The sequence below is a fragment of the Notechis scutatus genome, chromosome 1 (assembly GCF_049901735.1).
Source record: "Notechis scutatus isolate UNSWTSFEM ecotype Mainland chromosome 1, rNotScu1.2, whole genome shotgun sequence".
NCBI classification, from domain to species: Eukaryota; Metazoa; Chordata; class Lepidosauria; order Squamata; family Elapidae; genus Notechis; species Notechis scutatus.
The window spans coordinates 197,718,632-197,744,607 of record NC_142009.1 but is presented as its reverse complement, the minus strand read 5'-3'; the positions used below and the strand labels follow the sequence as shown (position 1 = coordinate 197,744,607).

At 38.9% G+C, this 25,976-nt stretch overlaps 2 protein-coding genes across 9 annotated transcripts in view; one reads left to right on the top strand and one right to left on the bottom strand.

Annotated features, from left to right (window-relative positions):
- CCDC148 (coiled-coil domain containing 148) overlaps window positions 1–5,380 on the bottom strand; it is a 168,983-nt gene extending 163,603 nt beyond the window's left edge. Inside the window, exon 1 of one of the 3 annotated variants that reach the window (XM_087949966.1) lies at window positions 5,330–5,380. The gene's annotated coding sequence lies outside the window, so the exon portion shown is untranslated. Of the gene's footprint in view, window positions 1–5,290 lie in introns of all 3 variants that reach the window. The other 2 variants (XM_026674577.2, XM_087949965.1) reach the window with 2 other exon arrangements.
- A 160-nt stretch (window positions 5,381–5,540) lies between these two features.
- The window catches only part of PKP4 (plakophilin 4), a 154,057-nt gene continuing 133,621 nt past the window's right edge, over window positions 5,541–25,976 (top strand). For 4 of the 6 annotated variants that reach the window (XM_087949964.1, XM_087949963.1, XM_087949961.1 and 1 more), the window contains exon 1: window positions 5,541–5,720. The gene's annotated coding sequence lies outside the window, so the exon portion shown is untranslated. Of the gene's footprint in view, window positions 5,873–25,976 lie in introns of all 6 variants that reach the window. The other 2 variants (XM_087949962.1, XM_087949959.1) reach the window with 1 other exon arrangement.

The window sequence follows — 25,976 nt, the reverse complement described above, 5'->3', positions numbered from 1 at the left end:
AACAACTAGTAACCAACAACACTAGACTAAACAACTGCCTCGATCTCATCTTCTGCAATAGTTTGAATTTAATTTACGGAATACAAACTAAAGAACCCTTTTCCAGCAGTGACCACAATATGATTGACTTTTGTCTCAACATACGCCCACACAAAAATCACCACAATGATGTAATCCCCAATTGTAACTTCAAAAAGGCAACTATGATCTTATAGACAACGATCTCTCATCCCTTGATTGGCAATCTCTATTCACTGGATGCAATACTGTTGAAGACCATTACAACATATTTTTACTTGAAGTCAAAAGAGTCATCAAACTATATGTACCAACAACTCCCAAAACAAAACAAAAAAGCAGATTACCCATAACAATAAGGAAACTTCAATCCAAAAAGAGATCACTCTGGCGGAAAAACAAATCTGGTCACGTTGCCAATTTCAAAAGCCGATACAAAAATTTATGCCACCAGATAAAGACCGAATGCATCAATTATCACATTAAACAAGAGGAAAACCTTCTAAGCACCAATTCCACCCGTGCTTTTTACAATTTTGTAAACAACAAACTAAAAGACTCAAGGTCTATCCCACCCTTGATAGGACCTGATGGTAAAGACTGCAACGACGACACCACTAAAGCCAACATCTTTAACACATTCTTCAGCTCAGTATTTGCAAACAGCAATGGATCATGCCCAGTATTTCCTAGCCGTACCACAGATAACAACAATGATCTAATACATATCGATTTTACAGAAGACAATGTTGAAAAAGCACTACGCAATCTAAAACCATCTCTATCTATTGGACCTGATGGAATATGTGCCTACTTCTTAAAAAACCTATCCACTGCCATAGCCAAACCTCTAAGCATAATCTTTGAAAAATCTTTCAGGACCAGCTCCTTGCCTAACCTATGGTCACAAGCCACAGTCATCCCCATCTTCAAAAAGGGAGACCCAAGCCTAGTTGAAAATTACAGACCAATCTCCTTATGCTGCGTCACCTGTAAAGTCATGGAATCAATTATTAACCAATCCATCATCCTCCACTTAGAGACAAACAACCTACTCTCCAATAAACAATTTGGTTTCAGAAAAAAACTATCCTGTAATCTGCAACTCTTACACAGCAAAAACATATGGACGACACAACTCGACCAGGGCAAAGCAATAGACGCAATCTACATAGACTTCTGTAAAGCCTTTGATTCAGTGGTACACGACAAACTACTCCTAAAAATAAAATCCTATGGTATCTCTGGACAACTGAATAACTGGATAGAAGCATTCCTGGCAAACAGACAACAAATGGTCAAAATTGGGAGCGTCCTATCAAATTCTGTACCTGTCAATAGTGGTGTCTCCCAAGGCAGTGTTCTAGGACCAACTCTCTTCATACTCTACATAAATGACCTCTGTGATCATATTAAGAGCAATTGCATTCTTTTCGCTGATGATGTAAAGCTGTTCAATACCACAGACAATACTGCTACCCTACAAAAAGATCTTGACTATGTATCAGAATGGTCAAACAAATGGCAACTTCAAATCTCAACAAATAAATGCTCTGTCTTACATATTGGCAAAAAAATCAGAAAATAAAAAAAGCTGAATAGTCAAGATCTTGTTGATGACCCAAGCTCTGTAAAGGACCTTGGAATATTCACCTCTAATGATCTAAGTGATAGAGCCCACTGCAACTACATAGCCAAAAAGGCATTAAGAGTTGTTAACCTAATCCTACGTAGCTTTTTCTCTGGTAATATCACACTACTAACCAGAGCATACAAAACATTTGCTAGACCAATACTCGAATACAGTTCATCAGTCTGGAACCCACATTACGTATCTGATATTAGCACAATTGAGAAAGTCCAGAAATATTTCACAAGAAGAGTTCTCCACTCCTCTACTCGTTGTAGAATACCTTACGCCACCAGACTTGAAATTCTAGAACTAGAAAACCTTGAATTACGCCGTCTTCGGTCTGATTTAAGCATGGTATATAAAATCATACATTGCAATGTCCTACCTGTCAATGAATACTTCAGCTTCAACCATAACAACACAAGAGCACACAATAGATACAAACTCAAAGTTAACCGCACCAAACTTGATTGCAGGAAATACGACTTCAGCAATAGAGTGGTCAATGTCTGGAATACTCTACCCGACTCTGTAGTTTCTTCCCCAAACCCCAAAAACTTTAACCTTAGACTGTCTACTATTGACCTCACCCCTTTCCTAAGAGGTCTGTAGGGGCGTGCATAAGCGCACCAACATGCCTACCGTCCCTGTCCTATTGTTTCTCTTATTCTTCTTTTATTTTTCTTATATGTACCCATTTCATGTATTCACAACTATGTATACACTTATACTTATTATCTTGTAAACAATTGGCAAATCAAATAAATAAAAAATAAAATAAATAAATAGAAAGAAGTACCACATTAGGTATGTTCGCCGCCTAGTTACTTTTAAAAAAAATAAAGGCAGGATTTTACAAAATCCTATAATAAAAAATGGTGGGACTACAGTCCACTGATGATACCCAACTTTATACCACCACTGCAGGTTGTGGAGCAGTTGCTGTGGCTATCCTGTCCTGGTGTCTAGAGGCTGTAAGAGCCAAGATGGGTAAAAACAGACTGAAATGGAACTCAGGTAGACAGAATTGTTGTTTGTACATTGGATTTTTCCGATGACACCAGCATCATCTCCACATGGGCACAGGAACATTTGGGGATTTTTCTGGACTCATGACTCCTGCCTGAACAGCAGGTAGAGGCCATGGCTAGAAGGCTTTTGATGTGTGAAATGTAACACCACAGTATAGGAGGAACTAGGCTCCAATTACATATGCCCCCATTGGAACTACCCTGGACTACAACATCGGACTACAACACACTTTAAATAAGACTGTTCCTTAAAATGATTACGTGCCATCAGGTTGTTTTGATTCCTCGTGATCACATAGCTAGATTTTCTCCATGATTTATCCTTAACCTGTTCTTTCAAGTCTCCCCATGCAGACATCACCATGTAATGGAGTGTATTCACCTTGCTTTTGGTCATCTTCTTCTCTTTCCGTCCACCTTTTCTACCACTGGAATCTTTTTCCAGAGGGTGAAATCTTTGCAAAATGTGTTGAAAGTAGAATAATTTGAGCTTGCTCATTTGTGCCTCAAGAGACAAGTCTGGATTGATTTGATCAATGATCCCTCGGTTTGTTTTCTTGATTGTCCATGATATTCTCGAATCTTCTCCAACACCACAATTCAAAGGCATCAATACTCTTCCTATCTTTCTTCTTTAAAGTCCAACATTCACTGCCATTGAGTATCACTATTACTCACAGTGTTTTGTAGATATAATCAAATCAGGGCACCTGAATATCTTTTCCAAGGTCCTCACAGATGCTTTGCAGAGTCCAAGTCTATGGCATATTTCTGAGTAGCCCTTACTTGCATTTACTGCTCAGTAAATGCAACTTTTCCAGAATGCAGCAGCCTGTATACTCAGTGGTTCTCTTAGCTGGAAATATATACTATTGATTCTGCAGGCCCTGCATTGTTTGTCAGTTAGTTTCTAGGTACAATTTAAGGTGCTTGTATTGATTTATAGAGGTTTTTATAGCTTGGCACTGGGTACCTGCAGGACTGCCTATTGTAGCTGGAATCAATCTGACCCACTTCTGATCTCACACTTCCAAAAGGTGAGAAGGGCTGAAGTTAGAGGATTTTGCTTTTCTGTGGCAACACTGATGATTCCCAATGGAGGTCAGGTCAGCATCCTTCTTGTTGATCTTCAGGAAGATTTCAAAAATAGATTTATTAGAAAGGATATTTTGCATTTTCATTTAAGAACCATGCCTCCTTTTATTTTCTTACTTTTGTTTTCACATTCATTGATTTTATTTTGGGGCTTTTATTATGTTATCTTTTGATCACACTATGGATGTTTTTACATTTTTACTGCATGGAAGCTGACAAAAACCATCATATTGCAGGGGCATATAAGTAAAATAAATAATTACTATGTGCAAGGGAAGGGAAGAAATGCCAAGTCAAATTTTTGCTATAAACACACAGTGTTTCCTCATTCTTACTCATTTTTATACAAGTACCTCCTCCCGGCGTTGTTTTGATGGTCTGTTGTTGTTTTTTTTAAATGTGAAAGTTCATTGATTTGAGAATGGCTATAATTATAATGTATGTAAAACAGCTGCAACTCCACATATTCAGAAACATTTAAAATCTTGCTTCATAATTATCAAGAACACTAAGGAGTAGGAGCAGTGATACTTTAAATCACGAATTGTCCTATCACATGCTAATGTTCTTATAAGCTGAAGATCTCTTATTAGCAAGCACCCTGTGAAATAGATACTATTCCAACATCTTAGATGACCTTGTTAAGTATCTACATATGCAATTATCTTCACACATATAGTATAACTGTTACATACAGCTGCCCACTTAATAATTAGCTTTCAGCAATAATTGCAATATAGTTAGAACTAAAAGATTCAATATGCTCAAAATCTGCACTTGATTCATATGCAACAGGAATGTTTTTTAAGAGTCAGTACCCAGAAATTAAAGAAAGTAAGAATGATTTATTGCATCCATATACATTTACCCTGCAATACAAGTATTCAAAATAACATCTATTACCTCCACAGCAACAATAATTAAACTAATTTCAATATATATTAAAAGGTTCAACTGTAAGGTGGCAAAACTGTCTTATTAGGATATTGCCAACGAAGAAGAAACAGTGAGGAAGTTTTTGCAGTAGGCATTCATTACACATTTCTGTTGAAAAGCAGCCATACAAATTTTTAGCAATTAAGGGAATCTCCAAAAACTAAGTTTAGTGCCCTACGATAAAACCATTTTGGCCTCACCCCAGCTATAACAATTAGGAGGGAATGTAACTTAGGTTTCAAAAAAAAAAAAATATTGGCTGGAAGCTAGAATGTTAGATGTATGAGCAAACAAGAGAAAAAACTAAAAATAAAACACTGCAATTCCACTGGCATTATTTGCTAAATAAAGAGCAAATCTCACTAAAACCGTTGGGGTTTACTTTGGGCACAGATGCGCTAAAATCAACGTTGTCTCCCCCAGTGCTTCTATATAGGAACCTCCCCTTTCTATACCATATAGCCATTTTGCCTGTACTTCCCATTCCATCTCCATCCACACATTCATCCTTCCCCGGTGTTCCTCGCATACACAACAAAACACACCAACCCGCCCCCAAGAAAAAAAACGCAAATACCCCGCCTCGCCTCCCCTGAAGGAACTGCAGCTCCCCTACCCGTCGGCCGGTCTCTTCGCAGCATCGGTAACCTAAGCAACCGCAGGTGCGGCATCCATTGGCCAGTTTAACAGGAGGTCACGTCCAATCGGGATCCGAGCTGAGGCCCGCTCCGCCAATCTGAACGAGGCATAGGGCAGGGCGCCTTATTGACGTCTGACGAGGGGAAGCGGAGAGAGGGAGAGGAGGAGGGTGCGAGGGGCGGGAAGAAGCGGGAGGAGAGACTGCGAGGGAGGAGGAGGAAGAATTTGTGCTGTTCGGCTCTGGCACGTTAGTCTGCCTACCATGGACACCCCGGGGTAGGGCCCTTCCCGGCGGGGCGGCCGCGGCCCCTCCGCGCCCACGAAGACCCAGCGCCGGCAGGGGAGGGGCTCCTGGCTCAGTCAAGGCGGTGAGTGACCCTTCCCGGCTTCTCTCGCGCGCTCTCTCTTTCCCCGAGCGGGGAGAAAGAGCCGAGAGGTCCGCACCGGAGAGAGGCTGCGGGGGGCGAAGAGCAGCTGGGGGGCTCGGAGGGAACGGCCTGCCGGAAAACCCGCTGAGGAGGTGGGAGTCTTTTTGAGCCTGTCCCGCTCCGTCCGGTCCCCGCCGCTCTTTTCCTTGCTTTTACCTGCCCCTCCACTTCCTCCTGCTTGGATGGATTAGCTCCCTCCTCCTGCTGCTAACTTTTCCTTCCCGTCTTGCTCTGCCTCTCTCGGGTCTCTGTCGTCCCCCACTTTTTAAAGAAACTTGTCTAACTCTCAATAATGAAGCACATTACTTCTTTTTTCCCTTTTTCTTTAGTCACTACCTTCCTTTGCTCGCCTGCGCCTTTCCTTATCTGCTTCAGTCCCTCCTGCGGTTGCCGTTTTAGTTTTGGGTCCCCTCTCTCTTTTTTTTTTATTATACTTGCTACATACAGTAATGCATCCTCTCGGTATCTTTTTCCTTCTGTGTTAAAATGACAAATCTAAATATTTTTCTGTCTTCTCCCTGTTTCTGTAAAGGGGCTCCACCTAAATACTCCCCTCCCCCTTTTTAATTTATCAACTTCCTTTATTGCAGATTTCCCACTCTTTATTCCTTGTCTCCTTTGCCCTTGCATATTTGGATGCCTGTGTTAAAATACTGTACCTTTCTCCTAGCTTTTACTTAGCTCTTTTACTTAGCCTTTTCTACCTTTGTGCTTAAATGCTGTTCCTCGGAATTATCCAAAGCTGCCTCCTTAAAAACACTACATTTTATATAGCATTATTTATCGCTTCTAAAGCTTCCTGTCCCTTCTCTTTAAGCAAGGCTTACCTAATGTCCTTCACCCAGTGAACAGTTATCTTAAATGCATTGCTCCCCTTTTTAGCTTTGTCCTTGAATTAAAACGAATAGCTTATGATTTCTGTGAAAATGGTCACTCTTTATCTCACAAATGTTGCATTTTGTTAGTTTTCTCTCTAGGTTTTTTTTTTTTTTTCATTTCTTAAACCTCCCATGTTTAAGATAAAACATAAAAACCCTTTCAGTTTTTCCCTGGCTATTTACATGTCTCTTAAATGCTTTTTACAAGCTCTGTTCCTTCCTTCATCTCTGTTTTCTCTCAGGTTGCCACTGTAGTAATGGTCTGCTTCTTTAGTCTTTCTTAAAGGGGCTTATTCCAGTCCTCTTGATTCCCTATTAGTGAGTAAAAACCCCCCACCTTTTTTTTTTTTTTTTGGCCCTCTGATTCCTTCTCTCTCAACCTGGTGAGCCTCTCCTCACTCAACCTTGCCCAGTCTTGTATTTTCTCTCATTTGCTTGTTAGAGCTACTTGCAACCCGGTTGGGGGAGCAAATCCACGGAGAGCTTTTAGCATGTCTTCTCTCAGTAGACTTCAACAACAGACTTCTGCAGTTGCCTTGTAGGGAGAAGGCAAAAAGAGCAAGGGGGTAACCTAGCTCTGGCTACATATTTGAGGAGTATAACACAGCTGTGTGTGTGGATGGAAGCTTGTGGTGCTCTGGACAGGCAGGTGTGTGCCTGTGAGTTTTATTGGTTGGGGAGGGGGAGACTTGTTTGTTCCTGGAGCTTTCAGATAGGGCAGGAATGTGAGGAATGCCTTGAAAGCCAGCTGCAATAGATTGGTTCTTCTTGTCTAAGCTTTCAAAGGTCACCGGACCATCTATCTAGCAGCCAGCCTCTCTGCCTGACTACTGCAGAGAATATGTGGGAGCACGGTCTGTACTACATGCATTACGTAGGATCAGGTTAGATTCTAGTCACAATGCTCTACTTGAAGATTGGTTTTGAAGGCAAAAATGATTGCTGTGTGGCCTATCCCCCTTAGCAAGGGGACAGCTTGCTTAACGCCTCCCTTTCAAACATATTTATGCCAAGTTTTATTCTAACGTAATCCAGGTTAGTACTGTAGCATTCTTTTATATGTTTGAAGCAGAGCTTTGGAAACTAAGTGCTGAGGAAACTCTGGGAGATTCAGAGACAGTGGATTGAGGGAAAACGTTAAATCTGCATTGTGCTAAGGAACATTTTATGGCTTTTTAAAATAAATGCTGTTGTCAGAAAATTAATCTGGTGGTATTTTTGTGGAGCGTTTACAAAGCATTAGAAAACCTCTTGTTAATACGAAGTTGCAAGTACCCCCACCTCTTAAAATACCCATCAGTTTAAGCAATAGAAATGCTGTGTTTTCCTAATGATGGGCCAGAGAGAACTGTCTGGTACAGCTAAATTACTGGGTGTGTCAATTACCATTTGAAATCACATTGAAGGGCAGTGGGACAGAACAATTGCTAAGATATTTTTTCCCCAGGTTTGCATCTAATAATTATGTGGATTGCCGCTGTTCATCTATTTGAGCTGCCAACACCAGTTAATTTGATATTTGCTTGGGTCGATATCTTAGGTTGGAGGAGATAAAAACATGTTGAAAAGTTTGAAGCAGAATAGTTTAGCTGTAGGTAAAGGGGAATCATCTACGTGTCTGGACATGGTCTAAAAGTAGATTTTTTCTGTTTGTCTTAAAAAAGCCTGGCAGATGAAAGGAAATAATTACAATGCTTCAGTAATGAAGAAACTACAGCAGTAGCTGCCAAAGCAAGTCCCAGACTATATCATATAGGCTGCTGTTCTGACATGTTTGGGGCAGTTTTTATAAATAGGACATGGTGAATTGGCTATTACATTTAATTAAAAGATATCTACTCAGAAAAGTTAGACAGGATGTTCTGCACCTCAGCAGGTATTGCAGTTATTTTGATGAAGTGATTTATTTTCAAGCTTTAAAAGGTTTGCAGTGTCACATGCTAAATAGCATTTATGGATAACCATTTTTTATTGAAAATCAATGTTGCAAAATATTTAGAGGTATATCTGCTTTGCTCAATACATAGTGATAATGGAGTGTTTTGTTAATGATATATTCTGGATTCTTCTTTCACATGTAAAGTTTTATAATTAATATGTTTGTCTTCTGAGGAAGGATCATAAGTGCCAGCACATTTAAATGGATGTTTATAATAGTTATATAGAATTAGTAAAGGGAAGCAAAAGATTTGGCAAACAGTACATTCTTCCTGTCTGCTAAAGACTAAGCATTATTAAAATGAGATAAAAAAATATTTTAAAAAGAATTTAGAACCTTGAAGCTTTTTCAACTGCAGTGATTACTAAGATCTTTAAGTACCCAAATATTTTTATACATTATAAAAATGTTGCATCTATATGTTGTCATTTCTCAGCTCAAGGTGGCATATGTAGCAGTCTGCTCTAATATAATCCCAGGAACAAGAGTACTTAAACTGAATGATTGCAAATTAACATGTGCAATCAGATGAAATATACTCTATAGCTGGAAAATTAGCTGAGGATAGAAGCCTATTTAACATAGTAGTAAGTCATTGTACTGTACTGTTAAATGTATGTATCGCCCTCCCCTTTCCCAGGTGATTTGATTTTTCCCTTTAACCATCCTCTGGTAAGGTTACAGCAATTATGGAACCTGCAAAGGTCAGATAAAACTCTGTATATCTTGTAACATCCTAGGACTTCTCAAACATCCCTATACACATTAGTTACTCCAACCAGTTTATTTTGGCATTAAGGTAGCATCAATCCTCCTTCCTTTTTTCCTCCTAAGATCTTTGTGACTCAAAGGCAGTTTTAGATCCTTTTTGTAGGATCATTAATAAAATTCCTAAGTACAGAATATATTTAATTTTAAATTGTTCTCTTTATTTAAAGTAATACTTGTGAATTCCTGTTCATATGATATATGAAATAGAATTTCCCCCAGAATGCTTGAGAAAAATTATCTGAAAATAAGATTTGTACTGTATGAACAATCAAATGATAATGTCTCTGAAAGGTAAAATACATTATTTGGAAATAGTTATAGTAATTTGCAATACAGCAAACTAATCTTTTTATCCTAGAGAATAATATCATAATAGATATAATACTAAAAGCTTAATAATCCAAGCAGTTTCTCAGTCAGTTTTTATCATTCATCACAAGGTGTTTTTTATGTACCTCTAAAATAAAAAAAAGGTAAATCTACCAAGATACATTGGTTGGGGTATGTTAATTGTAGTTCAATTACCTATTCACTTAAGTGTCAGGAGAAGCTATCCAGTTGGGATTAGAGAGCATTACTTTGCTCTTACTCCTCTTTTTTTGAAAGAATTGTATCATTCATGTCTTTTGTCAGGCTGTTATAACTAGCCTGAAGAGTGAAAGCTAAAATGTGTGCAGTTGCCACTGAACTCAATGGAAAATAGATATAGGATGAGAAATGACAGAAATAAAGAGAAAAGGGGAGGATTAAATGGAATGGGAAAAGGCCATTTAAGAAGAGAAGAGAATAAGAGAGATTAGTCTATGTATGGAGTGGTAGTTAGATGCTATAATGAGAATTATGGAGGGGGGAAAAGGAGGTATCTGAGAAATTGAGCATCTAAGACGTTTATGGTTAGGCTAATTGGAAATGCAAAGTAGCTGAGAGGAAGAATGCAGAGATCTATAACTAAATTTTGTATCTAGATTTGGATTTGAATGTTTACATTTTAGAATTTCCAAGACACCTCAAAGTCAATACACAAAAGTAATGCAATAATGATCTGTTGACATGGGCTCCTTCTTAACCGCAAGAATAATAGCGACATTTCCTGTTCAGAGGATTAGCCTAATTTAGATACGCTTAGTGAGAGTTTGAAGTTTTTGATATGTTTAATTTGATTACAAACAAAGTATGGTGAAGTAAAAAATATTGCCAGAACAAATCAGGGCATATGGAATTATAAGGTGATGCCAAAAAAGAAAGAAAAAGAAAAAGAAATGGAATAAGAAAAATCTTCAGGTTAATTCATGGACATTTGACCAGGCCAAACCCAATTTAGCTTTTGAGCCCAGCCAGGTGCTGCCACCTACTGAAATTATAGAGGAGACCTGGGAGTATCTTTGGAGTACCAGGGAGTTCCCTCATCAGAAAATTGTAGAATGGGTATTGCTAAAACAAATTACACTGACTTGGATTTCAAAATGCAAAATTATATATTGGTATATGAATTTATACATTCTTTATTGAATAAAAAATAAAAGAATAATTGGTGACAGTACAACAAAAGTACAGTATATTTCAAAGACTAAGTAAGATAAACTAAAACATTCTAATCATAAAACTTAAAATTACTTAAATGTATAGAAATAAGTTTGTTATGCCATCTAAGAAATAAAAGTTTATAAAACTGAAAAAAAACAATTACCACTATCTGTCACTATTTCAAAGATAGGTGCAGATAAGTTACATAAAGGAAAAATAAAAATGAAATCAGAAATAGAGGATAGAAAAGTCAGTAAAAACTTTTCCAATACTGATCCAAAGATTTCTTAATAAATTGTTATATTTTTATTTATTTGCTCTGAATCAATTCCTAGTAGAAAAAAACTAAAGTTTCAATTCAAACTTTGTTTAAAAATGTTTTGAATAAATGCTTTTTACATTTGAATAAATGTACTTTTTTTTAGTACTTTTAAGATTTTTTTTTATTTGACCACTACATATGATAAAATATTTATTTTGTATAATAGCACTTCAAACATTTTCATTTTATTTTTTTATTTTTGCAATTAATGGAAATGTACTATTAGTAAAATATTTTGTATCTATTTTATCTTAGATTATAGCATGGGGGAAAATTTATTGTGATTTTCTATAAGTCTTCCCAGCTGATGGGAAAATAAACTAAAACCAAAGGAGGAACAATAAAGACAAAAGAGGGGAGAAAGGGATATAATGTTCATATAAAAGTAATTCAATTCTTGGTCTTTTTAAGCATAGATCATATAACATATTACTCCCACCTTCTCATTTGAGAATGTAAAAATACTGCAAAAATTTATATAGAACATTTCTCTTCAAACTATACTTTAATATCAGGAGTGTAAATTTTTTCCCATCTACATAAAATAATTTCTTTGCAAAACACCAAATTGAAAGATCCAGAGTTTCTTCACAGAATGTGAAATTTTCAAATTTATTTGAAGAATCTATATGGTTATCAATATTATATGGTGATCCTAAGCAATTCACAATTCATAGCAAAACCAATAAAACAACATACCCTTCCCATGAAGGCAACATAGCAACTAGTAGACCTAAACCTCTCTCCCCCCCTTCCCCCAATTCAACTCCTTCCTAGTCAAATGTTGGGAACGAGGTCTTCACTGACTTCTGGAAGGCTCAAAGTAGAGACACATTCATTGGGTGTGATTCAAGGTGCTAGTGGCTACAGTGTTTTCCCAAAAATATGGCCTACCCTGAAAACAAACCCTAGTCCCATTTTCACACCTGTGCCTAATATAAGTCCTACCCCCATAATAAGCCCTAGTTAAGCCCCACCTACACCTGGCTGTATGAGGTGGGGCGAGGCACAGGTGTAAAAATCAAGCTAGGACAGAGCTGGGGGAATGGAGATGCCCCTTGCACCTGCTTACCATGTCATACTGGTGGAGGGTCTTTATGCTGGTGGAGCCACTCACAGCAGAATACTGCAAGGCTCATAGCGCCAATGGAGCTGCTTGTGGTAGAAAGCCGCTCGTGGCAGAACTTTTCGTCTGGATGGAGAAATGATGGAGACTCAGAGCTTCATTTCAAACTGTCTCCTTTGCAAACAGACAAAGCTTTGTCATCTCCATCTGGGTGAAAATTGTTTGGGAAGTTACCACAGGCCCTGCCCTCTCCATTCCACTGTCTGCTTGTCCACAGATTCAATTGTGGCCAAGCTCTCGGCATGCCCCAGCCTCTACCTGCCCTGCCAAGAGGGCAAAGAGCCCCTGCGAGGCGCCACAGCTGAGAAGTATCCCATCAAAAGCTGGACCAGCAGGCAGGGCGGGTGGAGGCTGGAGCATGCCGAGATTTTGGTGCGTTGCAGCCACTGGCAAGCAGACAGTGAGACAAAGAGGGCAGGGCCAGCAGTAGCTGCACTCCCTCTCCCGTTGGCCCCCACGCTCGCCGCCTCCTGCACTAAAAAAAAAATCTCCCCCAAAATAACCCTGAGTGCTTATTTTCAATCCCAAAAGAAAATAAGACTGGGGAAACACAGTACCTATAAACCCTATATGGCATAAGGTCTGGTTACTTAAGGGTTTGTCTCCCGTCGTATCTTTCCAAAGCAATTCAGGGATAGTGCTGTCTGGGTTCCATCGGTTACACAGTGCCACTTCTCAGGATTCTGGAAGCATGCTTTCTCTATAGTAGCAATTACCCTCTGGAATGAGGTTCCCCATGAAATTCAAACATCTTCTGCCCTAGTGATATCTTGAAGGGCCTTAAAAGCCTGGCTCCTTGCGATTGATGCCCCTTTCTTTCTGTTCCCTCGGTTTATTTTCTTTGCCATCACTGTTCCTTTGTCTTGTGCTATTCTCTTTCTTGTATTCTCTGTTTAAATGTTTTAACAATTGTAAACCATCCAGAGTCACTATTATCTCAGGTGGGAGATTGTTCCAAAAAGCTAGGGAAGCTATAGAAAAGGCATGCCTCCAAGATGACAATATTTCAGGGAAGGGACCTATCGCATAGGCCCATCCTATCTAACATAATAGACTGGGCAGATATGCTCAGGGAGAGGCAGCCCCACAAATAACCTGTCCCTGTCCCATATAGGGCTTTAAAGATGATAACTAGTCTTTGAATTACAACTGGAAGCCAGTGCAACTTGCACAATAGCTGTGTAATACAGATGAACTGTGGGTGCTCAAAATTACATGCTCAGTTTGGACCTTTTGCAGCTCCCAGATGGTCTTCAAGAGAGTACCATGTAGAGTCCATTACAGTAGTCTGATTGGGAAATGTCTATCCATAGTATCTTAATTTGTTTTCCAAAATTGCATATTCCTATTCTTCTACTTTTCATTCATATTACCAATGCTAATCTTTGTCTTATTTTTTAATTTTCTGCAAAAGTGAATTGTTTATTTATATTTCATATTTCTTAACTATCTTCTCTGAATTGTTGGTTTTACCTGAAGTAAACTAACTCTTAGAGATCTTATTAGTGTTATATTAAAAAAAAAAGTTGGGAGGTTATGAAATACAGAGAAAAGTAAGACTAATGAAGAATGTAATGGAATAAAGGTAATTGTACATAAATTCTGTAACAATAAACTTTTGTAGATGTAGACTTTTTATGTTAATTTGAATGGTGGTCTCTGTACTAAAGGAGTGCAGTAAACTTGACAATGTTAAATTCCTAATTTCTTTTAAGTTGGAGGGATTGCATTGTTTGATAAGAGGTTGTATGTATGTTGCTATTTATTGCTCTCTTTATAATGGATAATGCAGAAAAAAATCTAGGTGATGAAATATAACTTTCATATAATATCTAACTGATCAAATTCTACCGCTCTGCAGTCGAGAGCATCCTAACCAGCTTTATCTCAGTCTGGTATGGAAATGGCACCATTAAAGAAAAGAAGGCATTACAGAGGGTGGTGAAAACCGCCCAATGCATTATAGGGATCCCACTTCCTGCCATTGTGGACATTCAGAGGAAACGATGTCTGCGAAAAGCCCACAGCATCGTTAAGGACTCCTCCCATCCAGCCCATAAACTGTTTACCCTTCTTCCATCTGGGAAGAGGTTTAGGTGCCTGCAGTCCAAGACCAGCAGGCTAAGGAACAGCTTCTACCACACAGCGGTCTCCTCACTGAACTCCTCAACTCGTCTACCCTCACACACACACTGATACTTCCCCTGATAATATATAATATAACTTGTATAAACTCTGTGCATTATACTTATATTCAATATGTTCATAAACACTCTGTACAGTCATATATATTCCTTCCATAGATATTCTGTATATTCATAGATATTCTGTATATCTATATATAGTTATATATTTTGTATATCTGTATATATATATATATATATTCTTCATTGCTGTTTTGCACTTCTGGTTAGATGCTAACTGCATTTCGTTGCCTGTGTTCATGTGCAATGACAATAAAGTTGAATCTAATGTTATTTAATCTAACAGTACATGCAATATATACAGGTTACAAATCTCTCACTTGGGAAAATCTCCTAATTATAAATAGGCTGCCTGGAGTACTCAAAATGGCACATGACTGACTGACAAGGTCCAACTGAAAATGGCGGATTCCCAACTAGCAATGAGATCTGTCTCAAAATGGTGCATGCCATTTTTCTCGCACAAAACCAAAGATCCGCTATGCCTCCATGAGTGTCCCAAAGTAATGTGTGTTTTTAAAATATATTGCATAGCCTGTTTTCAGTGGTTCCTGAAAGTATTGTGTGGTTTCAGCAGCTCCTCAGCTTAAGGGAGGAGACAAGGATCCACCATTTCGAGTAGCGTCATGTTCCCAGTTTTTTCTGATTACGTAGCAAGACAAACATTTGACTAAATAATCTTGCATAGAGATTCGATTAAGGACAGACTTAGCAACAGAACTGATTCTTAACCTAGTGGCTTTCCTATATTTACATTCTAAACTAAATTTACATTTATATGAACTAAACTAAAGAAACTAAAGATCAACACATTTTATTACAGTATTGTGCTGTTCTATTTTACTTGTGATCTTAAATTGGACTGTATTAACTTCTTGAGGTTGCATTTTATTTAGTATTGTTCTTAATTGTGGATGCATGGAAAATGGAGCTACTATGACTTGTGGCACAAGTTCTCTGATTTCAGCAGTGATGATCCTTCAGAACACTTGACAGTTACAAGATAGGAGGCTATTGATGGAATATGTAACCAGTGTCTGTGAAGGACTAGATTTAAGAAAATGTGAGGGTCTAAGAATTTTTGTAATATTCAAAATAGATGGTGCTCCAAAAGAGTAGGCACTTGTTAAGGCCAGGAGAACAGTGTTTTTGATTGAAGGCACTCTTGCATTTCCCAATGGGAGGCAATGTCTATAATAATGGGGCTAACAAATTACACAGTTCCCTTTGCTGTCGCCTACAGAAACCTGTAGGTTATTACAGCAGCAATCAGAAAATTCTTCTTATATAACGGTCATGTTCAGGTTGAAGTTTTAAGTTTCTCATACTTAACCATGCAAGCATCTGAAATTCTGAGGTGGAAAGAGCAGGTTACTTTCCCTTCATTGCCATTAGTTATTAATTTACTTTCTATTTACTGATAATTCCTGATAACCGATACTATATAAAAAAATTGCCACTATATTTTTTGTGGTTACTGCCATTTGACCACCATTACATGTGATCGAGGTAAAAGAGCTGGAGCTATCATTGGTGGTTGCCATTACTTTACTGATTGCTGTGAGTAGGAAGAGAAAAAGGTAACAGCAAAGGTTGTGTCAAGTGCTCTTCTTTCAGCTCAGAAAAGAAGTGAAACTCTCAATAAAATTGAAGCCAGCCTTGCATAATTTGAAGTCTGTATGTCATAAAATGAAAAACTATGGCACTATGAAGGCGACTGGTCAGAATCATAGTGGTTGAAGTAAAACACAGGCAGTATTCTAAAAGTCAATCCTGAAAAGGAGATGGTGATGATAGACGCAAGAATCACAAGAGGAAAAGAATTGAGATTTGGTAAAAAGTAACAGAAGGCTGTATGTGTAATGGACAGGAGGGAAGTGACCAGGTGGAAGAGAGACATTTTTTTCTCTATATTGTATAGTAAATTTGAGCCATTTGCAGTTGGGGCTGTCTCTGTGACATTGTAATCCAGCAGTGACAGTTTTTGAAATGTAGAATAGGAGGAGTTTTAGCTAATTTCATCTATTAGCTTGAACTAATCAATTTTCATTTTGAAAATGTTCAGGCATCTAATAGGAATTCATTTATTCTATGTCATTTATTTTGAAAGCTATCCTCTTCCTTACTTGAAAGAGGTATGAAGTAGAAAACAAAATGAAAACTTTATAAAACAATAACTATTGACTATCAAACCACTATTACTTGGTCATTCAGATGGGCATGAACAGCCATCAAAAAGATTGTAGAATATACACGGCACACTCATAGACTGAGGATTTAATTTGTCTATTTCTTCAAGTCCCAGTTTACCTCCCTTTTCTCAATTGCGAATAGAAGAAGAGTTACAGATGTATCCTAGGGAAAGACAATCAAATTGCTTTTAACATAATTGTAATCCAGCACGTGGCAATACCTATCTGACTTTAGCTGAGATTGAAAAGCTAAGCAGGATTTAGAAATCTCCAGGAAATATCAACCTCAGAATGGGAAGTTTAAAAGAGAGAGGGAGGGAGGGAGAGGGAGAGAGAGAGAGAGAGATCTTCAAATGTCCAGGAATTGAACCCTAGTAGGCTATAAATATGCAGTTGTCTGAGGAGAGTGGAAACCTTTGTGGAAAGGAAAAACTAACCATCCCTAACTCAGGACTTGTCTTTTCTGCTGTAATTAGGCTTTGTAACAGCTTTCACTGCACATCTAATGTCATCTGGTTAGGGAGTGTAAAGTAGTATCTTAGTTAGTAACTGGAGATACAGAGGGGAACATTTGAAAGCAGGGTGTTTTTAAGACAATGAGATTCCAAGTCATAGTTTACTTTGAAAACCAGAATCTTGAGGAAAAAAACACTAGCCACTGCCATTTAATTAGAGTCAAATTTGTTCTGCTTGCCCATCAGCTTAGTAGCTTGGCTGCTTGCAACGGGGTACTCAGCTGAAGTAATAAATGCATTCCATGTTTGTTTCAAGGAATAACCTTGAAACATTTTGAACAAGTTGGGTTTTTCTAAAGTTGATAAAAGTACTGTATATAGATTTAGAAAATACATTAGGGGTTTTTTTCTTTCAATCATTGTTTAATAGGTGTTTGCAAAAGTTGCTTTTTTTGTTCTGGAGTAGATATATGGTCTAGGTTTAATGATATAGTAAGGTTGTGTCTATGTTTTAATTACATGGCAAATAACAAACAAGAATTCAGCCAGCAGCAAAGTTAGATTTAAAGTAGAACTATATATTTGTTTCAAAACATAGTCAAATGTCATCAGAAAAAAAATTACACATCAATGGTAACATTTTTGAATTGTGCCATTTATAGTAGAATAGGCACTATATTTTAGTGGACAGGATAATGTAATGGTAGAATAGAAGTAAAAATAGAATTTGCATGGTAGATACAGAGTTGCCAATCATTTTTCTTATAACACAGTCCAAAGATTGTAATCATTACTAATAGAAAACCCAGATTTTTATTTTATTAAACACTAGTGTCAGTTTAAAATGTTTTTGGAAAATTTGGGCTCTGTGAGGTCAAAAAATTATTCCAGTTTCAAATGTGAATTAAAGTTAATCTAATATTGGATCTGCAGTAGTTGCTTGCCTCTTTAGGAAAACAGTATATATCCTCATTCATGAACCTTGGGTTATTCTAAAGACTAATGAGGGCAGATCATTCATTCCTGAGAAGAACTTTTTGATTTTTTTTTAAGCAGTCAGCTACAATCTCTGATCTGAAAGTCTGAAATTTTGAGATTATACCTTCATTTGTCAAGCTGCCACCTGAGCAGAATGTTTAACTGAAATGAAGTACCGACCTTTTACCTCTACCTATATGATTATCCAATAGCTAGCATGTTAAATGTGGTGTAAGTATTAAATTCCTGCTGGTGATATAGAAGTGCACTATTTTTGCTTGACATAGTTTCTTATAACAAAGTACTCCGAGTCTCTGCAACCAGGAAGTGACACATTTCATTCATTACTCACTGCTGAATTGTCTGTTTCTGTGATGGAATGTTTTGTGGGTTCCCAGGAGAGAGGGAATGCCTTCCTTCCCTCCTAGGAATCAGGACAACATTTCATCACAATTTCCTCTTAATATCTACTAGGCCTATGCTTGCACACTAACTCTTCTGAACTTTCGAGTATATAAAGGATTTTGACGATTGGTTTCTTGTTATTAAAAATATAAATTAAAGACCTGAAACATATTCCCCAGGCTTGTTGGCTTCAACACTTTAAAGGTACTTCCTTCATGGGTTTCCTAATCAGTGATGTCTAGATCAGTGTTTGAGAAAATTTTAATTAAATCTCAGATATTTAAAAATGACAGTGACATATTTCATTAATGATATCATATTACCAGCACATTAATATTTCTGGGTCATCAAAGGTTGTATCAAATTTCACTCTTGGTAAAATGGACCTTACTGAAAAAGGTGAATTTTTCACATCAAACTTAAGTTCCTGGCAGTTTCATGAATAAAGCCTTATAGTTTTCTTGGTGCTTAGGAAAGGAAGGGTGAATGGCAACTAATGCACCTAGGTACCCTTTCTTTCCCATTTTTATTTAGGGAACATCCATATCATTTTTTTTTTCAAAATATGCTTTTAAAAGGGTTCAGCGGAAAATTATGGTAGTTAAAGGAGAAGAAAGAGGAGAAAAATATTTTAAAACCAAAAGACACACAGGTCAGTAGTAATGCCTAGAAAAGGCAGATAGAATGTCAGAGAAACACAGTAGAGCATGTCAGCTATACCCTCTCCAAGTGTCCCAATTCACTGGCAAATCATAATGGCCTGGAGAGTTAGCCAATTATGAGTTATTCAGGTGAGAAGCTTTCTAAAAGCCCATGCTATGGCAAGTATAACAGAATAACAGAATTGGAACGGACCTTGGTGATCTTCTAGACACACGCACACACACACACACACACACACACACACTCTCAAGCAGGAAGCCCTATACCATTTCAGACAAATGGTTGTCCAATCTCTTAAAAACCTCCAGTGTTGAAGCACTCAAAACTTCTGAAGGCAAGCTGTTTCACTGATTGATTGTTCTCACTGTCAGGAAATTTCTCCTTAGCATGCCTTTGGGACAATCCACACATATGGGTTGAATCTGCCTTTCCGCCCAGAGACTGAGTCATCAATCTTTGCCACACCTCTTCCTGTCGGGGCAGGAATCCCCCTAGCCCCTGTCACAACACTCAGTCTTGACCCTACAGAGACGTGTCAAAGGTTGGCTCCAACAATTTCAGCAGAAAGCAGCAGTTCAAAGTGTGGATTCTCCCAAAGGTTTGCAAAAAAATCCTTCAAAGTATATAAAATATTGTAAAAGGGCAGCAATTGGAACTTCTGCCTGCTCTCTTTTTCGCGGTCCCCTGAACTACCAATTGAAGGCCTAAGAGCCCAGGCAGTCAAGGGGAGCCCCAAAATGATCCCCTACCCCCAGGGGGGCACTGAAGCAGCGATCGCCCCCAGTGCATTGTTACGCTTCCAGGCTTAACTGGGTAGCTGCTTTCGCTTTTGTGCTCTACAGCTGATTTTCGGGGCCAGCGGTGGCCATTCTGGCCATGTGGCAAGTTGTGCAGCCTATCCAGGAGACTGGTAGGGCCGCCACTGTCACAGCCCATGGAAGGCTTCAAGGCCTGAATTCCCTTTGGGAGCAGCAGGATTGGAAGATCGAGAGAGCTCTCCTCCCAACAATCAAACAGCATGGCTGACCAAGGGCAGCATGTAGCCCACGAGCACTAAACTATCCAAGCAGAGTCCCAGGAAAGCCAGATCTGCTAGTAAAGAGGCTACTAACAAAATAAAGGCAAAGGCTTTTTATTCCAGAAAGCCAACAAGAACAGAAGAAAGAAGGCAAAGAGCATTGAAAAAGCAGTTCTCCAGAGCTCAGAAGCAAGCTGACCAGGAGAGGTATTCCCCCTCCCCCCAAACAGGGCCTGTTAGCCCCCTCTCTCAGCAGCCATTAGCACAGGAGTTGCCTGCAGCTTCAGGGGCTTGGTCACCAGAAGGAGATAGGGAGCAGGAATTTATCCTACCTGCTGAGGAAATCCAAACTCAGAGATTTCCTTTTGATTGCATGCTCCCTCCTGCAGATTTACAGATCAGAGACAGGACTGAAACCCCTGAGGCCACTTTTACTCCAACTGCAGTGGGGATGCACTCAGCAGATAGAGTGGGCCTGGAATTATCTGAGGATATTAAGGCCATTATTGCTCAGGCCATTTCTCAAGGGGTAGTCTACACCCTGAGGGGGAGGAGCCACTCTTCTTCCCCAAGATCTGATCCTCAACCATTGCAGCCAGTGTGATACCAAGCCTCCATGGGTTTCTCCAGGCACCAGAGGGAGGTCTCTCTGGCCTGGTCCATCAGGAGCAGGGCATCCGGGATGGAGGAGGAAGTTCAGGGAGAACAGGGATTCTCAGAAAATGAGGACTTATCACCCGATCCATCCCCGTTCACAGGTCTGTTTAGGCTGGGGCTGTTTAAATCCCTCCTCCACAAGGCTAGGAATACTGCCCAAATTGATCCTCCGCCCCCTATCCCAACTACTTTACCTGATACTCAGGGACCTAATAGCGGGTTTTTTTCTGAACCTATAATTCTCCAATAGGAAATTCCTTGTCCCAAGTTATTTTTGGTTGTAGTTCAGAGGCAATGGGCACAGCCAGGATCTTTTTCCACTCCAGGGGGTAATGATAACAAGTTTTTCAATATGGCTCCTCTTCTCTCCGAGTCACTACAACTTCCCCCTCTAGATGAACCTTTGGCGTCCTTGGTCTCTTTTCTGCCATATTTGGCAACATAGCAGAGGCCCTTAAAACAGAAGACAAAAAAGCAGAACAAAATTTCCGCAGAACACACCAGGCCAACGCCTGGGCAGTCAAAGCAGCTGCAGCCACCTCCTTTTTCACTAGAATGTCCCTTCTCTGGCTCCGCCAATTACAGGCTAGGACTCCCCCTGAGGAAGTCAGAATGCACCAGGACGTTAACAAACTGGTGGCAGCTGCTGAATTTGCAGCCAATTCCTCCCTGCATGCAGCCCAATTCTCCTCCAGAGCCCTGGCCTCCAACATCACTTCTTTGTCTGCTGTGGCTAAAACAGTGGCAAGCAGGTGCTAGAATCAAATGGAAAGTGGCCTCTGCTCCCTACATGGGTTCTTCCTTATTTGAAGAGGCCTTACATTCCTTTATAGTAGAGAATAAAGATAAGAGGAAGGTGTTCTCCTCTCTTACCAGGAGGGCTGATAGGAGGTCTCCCCCTACACCCATAGGCAGCCATTTCACCCCTCAGACTCAGGCCAGGAATTCTCACAATTCCAAAGGTCCTACTAGCACAGATCAGATCGACCCACAGATCGAGCGGGATTTTGAGATAGAAATAAACAATAGTTTCAATCTAAGCGGCCCTTTTGTGGCACAGGAGGTCATCCCTACCATCAATCCAAATGACTGCCGGACCCTTCCTCTCATTGGCGGCCAACTGGCCCTATTTGCAGACCGATGGGAGACCATCACATCCGATTCCTAGATCCTGAAAACAGTGCGATTTGGTCTCACCCTGGATTTTCTGTCCACTCCTCCGAGGACCTTTACCCGTTGCCCAACTTCCAAGAACCACTTAAGGAAAAAACTCATGGACACAGCTGGACATCCAGGCCATCGAGCCAGTACTGGAGGACCAGAAGGGCACAGGTTTTACTCCATTCTATTTGTAGTTCCCAAGTCCTCAGGAGGATGGAGACTGATCCTGGATCTCAAAAAGCCCAATGCTCATTTAGAATACAAGAGATTCAAGATGCAATCTGTGCAGTCCATCTTGGAAGGCATAAGGGGGGACAATCCTAACGTCAATCAATCTGATGGAGGCTTACCTTTACATCCCCATCTACCCCTCCCATCAGAGGTTTTTCAGGTTCTATTACACAGGGGGGCATTATCAATATAAGGCCCTCCCATTTGGACTGTCATCGGCCCCCAGCACATTCACAAGGGTGCTGGCAGCACTGGCCGTGCACCCAGAACAATCCCGGTGCACGTCCAGTGCTATCTGGACAATATCCTTATCCAGTCCAGTTCCAGCCAACAAGCCAAATCAGACCTAACTTACACAATCCAGGTCCTACAGGACCATGGATTCGCAATCAATTTCCAGAAAAGCCACCTAATACCCTTCACCCGCCTCCTTCATCTAGGCGCAGTGATAGACACAAATCTATGTGAGGTATATTTGTCCCAGGAGCATCAGGACAGCATCAGGTCCTTGATCACACAGGTCACAATGGAGCGAGCGGCTCCATTGGTGGTGCTTTCCCAACTTCTGGAAAAATGAATCTTGTTCATCCCGTATGTGTGGATTATCCCAAGGCATGCTGAGAAACTGCATTCAGGTAAGCCAACACCTATTCTAGGTTGCTTCTCTCCTTGATTAGTTTCCATCCATTGTTTCTTGTCTTGCCTTCAGATGTTTTGGAGAATAGGTTGACCCCCCACTCTTCTTTGTGGCAGCCCCTGAAATATTAGAACACTGCTATCATGTCTCCTCTAGTCTTTCCTTTCGTTAAACTAGAAATAAGTTGTTAGTAGACAGCCCAAAGCACAGGCATCTGAAAGACCTCAGGCTCTGACATGTACGGATCCTAGATGCTAGCTAGAAGGAGTAGGAAGATATGCTCAAAATGAAAACAAAAATGAAAACAAAATCCCTTGTATTTTTTTAAAAAGGAATTAATAAAAGCCTCACTTCCAAGGGTATCCTGCATCTCCCTGGCTCTGACTGATTCTATCTCACAAGTTGAACCGACAGTATGGAAGTTTGCCACTGTCTTCTTCCTGGATGGTTTTTGGTTTGTTTGTTTGTTTTTACATCCCATTCTAATCTGTTGTGTCCCATCCAGATGCTAACCAGCTTTGACTGTGTTGATTGGGTAACTCAGGGCTGCCACTTTTCAAGTTCATGTTGTCTTTTCTCCTCTCCCCAGAGACGAGTAAAACCCCTGAATTGGAGACTGAAGGAGAAAATAAACTATAGTACCCATGGAATCTCTTGATATGTTGTGTAACACTATGCTTTTTTTTCATTTGGGTTCATTATATTTGTATTTTTTAAAAAAACACAATTTTAAAAAAGCAATCTTTGTACAGAAAGCTTTTAATATAAAATCCATTCAGTTATTTCTATGAAAACCCTTAAAACAGATTAGGAGAGATGTTAGTCCTTATATTTGAAGCATATGAAATTGATGTATTTGAATCATCTAGCATTTTCCTGAAGCCTTGTGTATGACAGTTTTCTTTGAATTAAAAATACAACTAAGTATTTCTATTTAAAAATAGTTCATATTAAATTTGGTGGATTTACTCCCCAACCAATATGGATAGTTATTTATTTCTTTATTTAGGGTAGGGTGAATATGGATTGTAACTACAAACTATAAATATCTTCTATCTCTACATGTGTTTCACAACATTAATCATACCATTCAGATGACTAGTACTTGAAAGAGATAAACATCTTCCCAAGAGTCAGGATCACAAAATTGTAAGATGTGTTTTCTTATCCTTTTTTGTTCTACAGTTATTGTTCTCCTTACTATATTTGTTCATCTTTTTAGGAAGATATGGTAAGGCAAAGTATTTTAATTATGTGGAATTTATTTTTATATTCAAATTTAATATAGATTTAACTTGTATTGGCTTGATACTTTGATAATGTATTTAGCAGAGATGTTGCTTTATTTAGAGGAGGCTTGGTTGCTTAGTTACCTTTTTCTTTTAATGGAAAATCTCCAACAATAATAGTTGCTCAATATTTGTCAGTTCAACAGTGTACCGTGGAGTATCCACATTTTTATAGAAAAGTTATATCTTGAGATATGCTAAATGGCAGTCCAGTGCATATAGTAGAAAAGGCAAGACTGGAGAAAGGAAACTTAGGTCATTCTCATATCATAGGTGGAACAATCAATTTCAGAGGTGAAAAAAAATGTAATTCTTATTCTTTTTTTACTATTTTCCAATCAAAAGAAATTTACTTAATGTAAGCCAATAAAATCATTTGCTAGTGTAGATTATCTTCTGGTTTTCTCGCAGGATATTAGTAATTTCTTAGAAGCTGATGAAGACTGAATTTAACTGCATTACACTAGGAATCTGAATAGTTACAAACTCTGGCATTAACTGTACATGTTTTTATACGCTAGTAAAATAATGTGATGCATTATTATTAAGAATTGCCGGTCTTATTACAGAATTGTCATGCTGTGTTCTAAGTAATACCTTGACATGACTAAAACACATTAAAATGATGGATTGCTTCTTGAGTAGATTGGAATGATTTCTTGAACTTATTTATTAATAGTCATTCAGTGAGGACATTTATCAAAACTTATACAAATTGAATGTCAATGGACTGAATTTACTCAAATCTCTCATTAGGAACTTATGCTAAACAAGACCAGTGCTTTCTCCAATTATCTGTTTAATAAATGCCTACTATGTTGGCATTATTATTTGAAGTAAAATGACTTATACAAATTAGTGTATATAATGCAAGCATGTTTTTAGGTATACTAAATGGAAATTTAAAATATTTGGCATTTTAAAATTTTGCACTTTTTAAAAATGAAGCATTATTAAAGTGATGAAGCTGGCTGACCTGCCAAAGCTACTTGAACACTTTCCTAGCTGTATGTTAGGTATAACATTGATACCAAATATGGTTTGGGTGAATAAATATATAAAACTTAGATATCATGGTTTAAGTGCTTATCACTTTAAGCACAATGCAGCAGGCAATTAGCCGATTAAGGGTGCGGTTAGAAGTTACAATATAAGGAAGCATTAGAAGCTGGAAAGCTTACTGACTGTTACTGTGTGCTGTCTGTAACTGTAACTGTGTGCTGCTGCGGCTGTAACTGTGTGCTGCTGCGACTAACTGTGAGTGCCTGTGACTGAACTGTTCTTGTTTGATACTGTTTGCTGATTTACTGCGTAATTCTACTGAATATCCAGCGTTTGTTTCTCTGGAGAGTGAAACCGGAGGAGGAGAAGATATCTTTATCGGCTGATAAAGATATTGCAAGGACTCTTAACTTGGACTATACTAGTGAGTCTTACTGGATGGAAATACTGTGAATGATTTAATGGACTGAATGACAATGCTTAAACTCTAACTGGATTAAAAACTATTTAAACTACAAACAGTGTTTTGTGTTCAGTGTGTGTATACTCTGGGGCCCTTCCGCTCTTCTTTGGCTGCCTGGTTTGACTACTGCTGCAATACTTTTCTAGGGGTTAATCCTCAAACCCTAACATTGGTTATGGGCCCAGCAGCATAGTCTAACTAACCAGGATATAGCAGAGAGAGTTGGTGTGAGTTGCACATTACTGTAAAAACAAACTGTTTTAATTAGTTTAAAATAGTCA